Genomic DNA, 7,485 nt, shown 5'->3' on the forward strand with positions numbered 1-7,485 from the left:
CTCCCAAGGACAGTGTGCACTCGGCGGGCCGCGCGGGGACAGTGGCCGTGACCACACAGCCGTTGCGAGGCCGAGGTCGGCGACACCAGGCAGGGCCTAGCAGCACGGTCTCGGGCGGCGGGGGTGGGGTGGGGGTGAGCCGTCCTGTTCCCACGGGCTGTCGGTGAGTGCGCCAGGGAGGCGGGGTGGGGTGGGCTGGAGTGTATGAGTAGGGGGCAGAGGCGACCCTGGAACTAGCGCTGCGGTCCAGGCCTTTCTCTGCGACCTTGACTTCTCCCTCGGGGCCTCAGTTTCCTGTTTCTGGACTAAAGGTGCTCGTAGAAGCTGGTGAGATGTTCGTGAGAATGCTTTAGGAAACCTGAAGCCCAGGCCCAGGCAAAGCTAAAGGCTTTTGTTGCCAAACTGCGGTCCCCTGTCTCACCGACCCATCCTCCCCGTTCAAGCACCCGGGATGCAGCCATTTGAGCAACCGTTTCTCACCAGTGTCTTCACCTCCCAGTTTTGAAGTAGTCTAGTGCTATGTGTCGACCGCTGTTTCCTAACGTATCAACTTTAGACATTATCTACTTCCTACTCGCTTGGAATGAGTAAGGAGTTAGCCGTCTCTTAACCCCATCGCTTGCCCTGCGGAGCTAGAACGTTATTTTGACACAACTCAACGACCAGTATTAAGAAAACCTAGTTCTTCATTTCCCCCAAAGTTCTATCAGAATAACCACCCCTCTCATTCCATACTTCTGCACAAAAGCTCACGTTGAACACTTTGTAGTTACCCTTCTTTTCCCAGGGCGGAGGGAGGGGCCCCTCCCTCCCAGTCTGCACCGTCTTGCCTGCTGTTTGAAGGGACCTTGTCTTCCAAGGTCATTTCCGCGGGCTTCGGTTTCTGGATACCTGCCCTATTGGTTTACAACCCTTTTGTGGAAACCCCAAGAGGTTTCCTGAGAAACTGGGCTCAAACCAAACCAAACTCACTGCCACGGAGGAGAACGTCCTTAGAAAAAGGATATTGTCTGTACGTATGGACTGTGATAAGAGCTGTTGGTTGTGTCTCCACAGAACTGGAACGGGCATACAGCCCCCATCAGGACACACCAACGCAGAGGAGCAATGTAAAACGCGGAGGAATCCAAGGCGAGACTGGACCAGGTGCCGGCCCTAGCCAGATTTGGTCCGACCCCCACCATGGAAGGGAGCACCACAGAGGATGGAAGTAGATCGTCCAGTGTGGGAGGGGAGCTGACCTACCACACCACATCCAGAGGGAAGCTGGGACAAAGGAAGAAGGAGGAAAGAAACCTATTAAAAAAAAAAAAAAGCCCCTGTTAGCATTCTGTGTCCTTAAAAAAAAAACATGCCACCACCAAATTTACCCACATTGGAATTCCCCCAAACGTTGTTGTAACCTTCTGAGCTGACTGCTTTGCCTTGAATTGAATCGACCCTGCAGCACCCCTTGGGATCCTTGGTGGTGTAGTGGGTTGTGTGTGGGGCTGTTAATATAAGGCTCAGGAGTTCGAGCCCACCAGCCCCTCTGCGAGGGAAAGATTACACTTCCTGTTTCTGTAATGGTTTACACCCTGGAAACCTACAGGGGCAGTTCTGTTCTGCCCTATGGGGTCACTGTGAGTCAGAATTGACTCTGTGGCAGTGAGTTGTTTGAGTAAATCCCCTCAGAAGCCACTCTTTCAATTGGACTCCCCCTCCCCATTGAAGACACCCCTAATCAGACTAAGACAAATCCGCAGAACTTGTCTGCAGCATCTCCTCATTGCAGAGATAGACAAGGTTATATACATTTTGTTAGAAATGATCAGGTGCATGTGTGAATTTGAACCCTAGTAGAAATACTTTTGGACTCATCCTCTTATAGAATGCACTTAGCCTGGCAAATGGGTTAGGTCTGGAGGTCACATTTCTGCAGCCACACCCCTGAGAGAGTAGGGCCAAGACCGAGGTCTGACTGGTCCATAGGTGGCCTCTCAGGGAATCGCCCTGTCTTCAGCCTTTCTCTGCCCCCATGTCACGGGCTGAGGGCTCCATGAGGCGGAGGCGTTCTTCCTTTGGTCACCCTTCTGAGGGCTTCTTTGGCTCAGTGGAGCTCGATGCAAGCTGGATTAGTTACAAAGCTGTTTGAAGCTAGAGGGGAAAAGAGGGAAAGAAACTATTATTATTATTAGCCCCAAACAAATATCTTTCTTACTTTCTTTTTTATCCTGAGTCTGTTCATTGGAATTTTGTAGGATCTTTCTGCACCAACCCTCTGCTTTAAGGGTCATCTACGATTTTCCCAGGTCCCGCTTCTTTATCATGCAGCAAAAACTCACAGCACTTACAAAACCACCTGACAGCAGATCCTGTCTAGACTTACATGATCTCCGCTGTCCCTCACTGGAGCCAATGGTGTGTGTTTGTTTACGCATGCTGCCTTCATCAAGCCTTTCAAGGCCTTCGCTCCCGTCCCCAATCATGTTGTGTTGGGTTATTAATATCAAATCGAATCACATAATTACAAAGGCAAGTACAACTGGCAGGTTTGGGAATAAGTAGTGGTTGCTAGGAAAGTGGACCAGTGACCTGGAGCAGACGTTGGGGGGCATTCTCAGGAACACATATGACCTCTTCGGCTCATAAAGGTGCCAGAGAGATGAGAGGGTGTGTCTTTCTGAGTGCTTCCACGCAGCGGTGGCTGATCCTGCGGTGGCTGATCCTGCGGTGGCTGATCCTGCGGTGGCTGATCCTGCGGTGGCTGATCCTGCGAGCTTTGGGTGTATTGTGGCTTCCACCACACTGCAGAAGCACCATCATTCCTTCACGCCCCTCCCACCTGGTGGAGATTTGTTGTGCTCGCTCATCTGGTAAGGACCCTTCTTCCTTCTTGTCCTTGAGCGTTTCTATCTACTCTTTTTCTGGACTCTTCTTTGGAGGGGTTACAGAGAGGGAGGGAAGACATGCACTGAAGTTCAAGATGCCATTTTTATCCAGAGAGTTCCCTCTTATTTAAGACTCCCAACGTCCCGTAAGAGGCAGACGCTATTATTATCCCTGCAAAGGTCACACAGCTGTAAGTGACAGAAGCAAATTTCAAACTCAGGTTGGTCCGAGGCTCTCGTGGAAGTGGTGCTTTGCCCAGGGCTGATGTACGTCCCCCAGGAACTGGAAATTGCCCGTGGCGGTAGGGGCTGCCTTACATCGAGGCATGCTCCTCGGGGGATAGCCAGGGTCGACGTAGGGATAGACAAGCCCAGCACCCGGGCCTCAATTCAGGACAGTTCAGAGGGGCTGTCTCAGCTCCCAAACTCCTGTCTACTGTGGATCAGTGGAGCCATCAGTAGCAATTCATTGTGGGCCAGTGTGTCCCTTTGCCTGGTTATGGATGTAACTCCTGAGAGCACTTCATAAGTCTTCTGCACATGACTATCTCAGACCCTGTTTCTAGGTAGCCAAATAGAAGACAGAGTCCATGATCCCTGCTACCTCCTTCAGGCCTGGAGGCCTGCGTTCCTAGGCTCTCTCATCTGCATTAGCCAGGAGAAGAAGGCTGGAATAAGGAAGGTGCTGAAGAACCCAGCACCAGTTGGGCCAGGCCTGGGCGGCATCTCTGCTGTAGGGCCAGGACTGGCACATTCCTTGGGTGGGTGTAAGGCCAGGGTGAGTGTGGTGGTTAATGCATCTGAGCAAATGCTGCATTGGTCCACGATCGAGAATATGAAGTCCAGACTAGGCTAGCCTAGTGAAGACGGACTTGGCCCCTCCTCACTCAGCCTCCAAATTGCCCTTCCTCTGTTCTTCCCCTCCACTATGCTCCCTGACTTTCGGCATCATTGCCTTAGTCTATTGTCTTTCTCCTCCCCACTACAATGCAACCTCCATGCAGGCTGGGCCTTTGTCAGTTTTGTTCATTGATGTGTTGCCAATAGTAGAAGGATGCCTGGCACCAGGAAAATGCTCAATTACCAAGGATAGGTGGGTGAACGGATGCTGGTGAGTCATGGGAGACAAGGACAAGGAAACAGGGGTGATCTTTTAGCTTCTGCTTGGAGGCTTGGGTGAATGGTAGGCCTCCCCTGAAATAGGCTCAGAGAGAAGGGTTTCATTCTGTATGAGCTGAGGGGCAGGGATGGAAGGTGGAAGAGTTGCAAGAGTGGATGTCCAGCAGGTTTTAGTGCTTGCTCATAGATTTGAATTTTCCTGAGCTACAGCTTTTCCACGGACTAACCAGGAGCTTGGGGGGGTGAAAAAGGGTTTCAAAAGGTTCCTAGTTTAAAATGCTGCTTTCCTGGTCCAGCTCCTGAGGAGCTGGAGGTGCTCTGCTGGAGCTCCATGAGCTTCTCCTGGAGGCTTCGTGAGCACCGGGCTGGAAGACCATTGATGGAAAGCCGCCCAACACCCGACGAAAGGAGAGCAGGCGATGCTTGCCATTGAGGTGCCCCACTAATGTCTGCTGTGAGGATGTGGCGGAACGGACTTAGATAGGAGGTACCAAGCTTAAATCATCTAATAATACCTGACCACCACACAGGAATAACTAATCTTTGTAGTGTACTCTAAGATTTACAAACCGTGTTTGCTTGCTTGTTGTATGATGCTTATATGAGTGTGGCTCCCACCTTACAGATGAAGAATCGAGGAGCTTACCATGTCCCACAACTCAGGAGTGCAGGGCTGTGCATTCCAGCGTCCTCTGACTCTCCCAGTCCCTGCTTTCTCAGGTGGCTGGCTCCACTGGGCATGAGCTCTGGGCCTGGTAGGCTACTTCAGCTCTCTGAGCCCCATGTCCCTCTACTAGGGGAGGTGAAGTCATTTGCGATGAGTCTGTACCCTTCTCTGATGGTTTCCAAGGCACCACATGCTGTGTCACGTTTGTGTGGGTCTCCACGTGGCTCCTCCAGCTTCAGGGCTCTGGCTCCATCAGTGTGTCTCCGTGTGGCCGGTCAACAGGAATGTCTCGCAGGGAGAGTGTGTCCCACCTCCAGGGAGGAAGACAGGAGTTCCTAGAATCCCTCAGGAGAAGGCCACGCCCACAAGGAGGCGTCATCAGGCTGTGACCTGATTGACAGACTAGACTCCACCCCTTCATTCTTTTATCAAGTTGACATGAAATTGTGTAACTGCCACAGTCCCCATGGGGCTAGGGAAGTTGCTTGCCACACTATGAGATTGTCTTAGCGATAGGAAACGGGAGAGAGAAACACCTGTGTCCTTGGGTAGGAAGTGAAAAGGGTCGGGATGCCATGGCTGGGTTGGAATTGGTTTGTTCGGTTCTGAAATGGTCTTTCCAAGATACACTGATTTCCGTCCCGAGGTTTCAAAGTGGATGCTCGGTACCTCCAAATAAGCACGTTGGAAACTCAGCTCAACACTGCTCCTCCAAGAGCCCTTCTTCACCTTTCTCTGAGGAGCTGGGGGCAGATACGCATATGCCCTTGACGGAAGGCTGGGTCCCTTCTATAGGGAAAGGTTGGACTCTACTCCTGAGGGAGCAACTTTGGGAAGGACGCGCATGGAGCAGTGAGGGAGGTGGAGGAACCCGCCTGACTAGCCAGATCAGCCATGGTAATTGATGGAATGGCAGAGGTTGCAGCAAGATCACCCTCATATTGATATCTTGCTTCCTCTTAATGTCATCACCATCCGATTTGAATAATTGCAACACATTCCTACTTCTTTACTATCTTTACAGTTGTTATTTGGAACTATATTTACTTTGTCTTTTCTAGTGTAAAAAGTTGTGCTATGGGAAACTCAGTCATGCAAACGTAGCAGTGGTTGTTGGCAGGTGCGGTTGAGTTCGTGCCGTCTGCCTGCGGCCTCATGCACAACAGAACACAACTGTGCTCAGAGTTGGGGGATGGTTGAGCTCAGTCTCTGTCACAGAGGCTCTTCCTCTTGTTCGCTGACTTCCGACTCTACCACGCGTGATGTCCTCTTCTGGGGACTGCTTCCTCCCGACAACATGTCCAAAGTACAGGAGGTGGTCTTGCCATCCTCGCTTCTAACACTGATTTGTTTGTCCTTCCGGCAGTCCACGATACTTTCAATGTCCTTCAGCTACACCATCATTCAAATTGACCAACTCTTTCCCGGTCTTCTTTATTCATGGTCTTAACTTTCAAATGCATATGATACAATTGAAAACATCCTGGTGTGAGTCAGGCACACTATAGCCCTCAAAGTGACGTCCTGGCTCCTCAATGCTTTAAAGAGGTCTTGTCCAGCAGGTTTGCCCAGCACAATACATTGTTTGATTTCTTGACTGCTGTTCCATGAGCATTGATTGTGGAGCCAAACAAATTAAATCCTCGACAACTCCAATCTTTACTCTATTTATCATGATGTTTCTATTGGTCCACTTGTGAGGATCTTGATTTCTTTTTTTTTCACATTGGGTTGTCATCCAGACTGAAGGCTGCAGTCCTTGATCCTCCGCAGCAAGTGTTTCAAGTGCTTGATTTCAGCAGGAAAGGTTGCACTATTTGCTAAGTTCTTAATAACCTTCCTTCCAATCCTGATGTCTTCTTCTTATCGTCCAGCTTCTCAGGTTATTTGCTCAGCAGACAGATTGAATAAGCATGGGCAGAAGATACAGTTCTGACGTACACTTCCTGATCCTAAACCCTGCAGTTTCCCTTGCTCTGTTGGGATGACTGCCTCTTGTTCCATGTACAGGCTCCCCATGAGTACAGTGAAATGCTCTGGAATTTTTAGTAGAGATGGAAGGAGAGAGAATAATAGAATGAACCCTCATTTACCTATCACCCAGCTTAAATAATTATCAACCCATGGCCAGTCTTGTTTCATGTACCCCTGTCCATTCTTCCCATCTCGTGTTACTTCCAGAGTATTTTGAAGCAAAACTCAGATGGAATATCACCACATCGATAAAAAGATGCTATTAAAAATACATAATATTACCATTACTATATCAAGAAAATAAAAAAAATCCTTAAATCAGCAAATATTTAGTGTTCAGATTTCCTAGTTAATATATAATTTATTTTATTATTACAATTTGTTTGATTCGAGATACAAATAAGTACCATATAGTGCAATCCACTGATGTCTTTTAAATCTCTTTTAATCTGTAGGTTTTCACTCCCTTGTTTTCCCACACTTATATGAGAGGGTTTAAAAAAATTCTTAGAAAAATTGAATGAAAAGATAATGAATTTTTTTCCCATGAACATTTTGAAGGCTTCTCAGACATTGCTTAAGGAAACTGGGTGGTTCATCCGTTTCCCACATCTGGATTTTGTTGACTGCATCCTCCTGGTCTACCACTTGTCTGTGAGCTTGTACTGTGGTGTCTTGTGTGTTGATATGATGCTGGAAGCTATGTCACTGGTATTTCAAGTGGCAACAAGGTCACCCAAAGTGAACAAGTTTCAATGGAGTTTCCAGACTAAGAACAGACAAGGAAGATGGACTTGACTCCCCATTTTGGAGGAAGGAAGAAGCCACTTAGGTAATTAGTTTATTGTGCCAACC

Source organism: Echinops telfairi, unplaced genomic scaffold, assembly GCF_000313985.2.
Source record: "Echinops telfairi isolate 266 unplaced genomic scaffold, ASM31398v2 ScPeMD7_443;HRSCAF=831, whole genome shotgun sequence".
Lineage (NCBI taxonomy): Eukaryota > Metazoa > Chordata > Mammalia > Afrosoricida > Tenrecidae > Echinops > Echinops telfairi.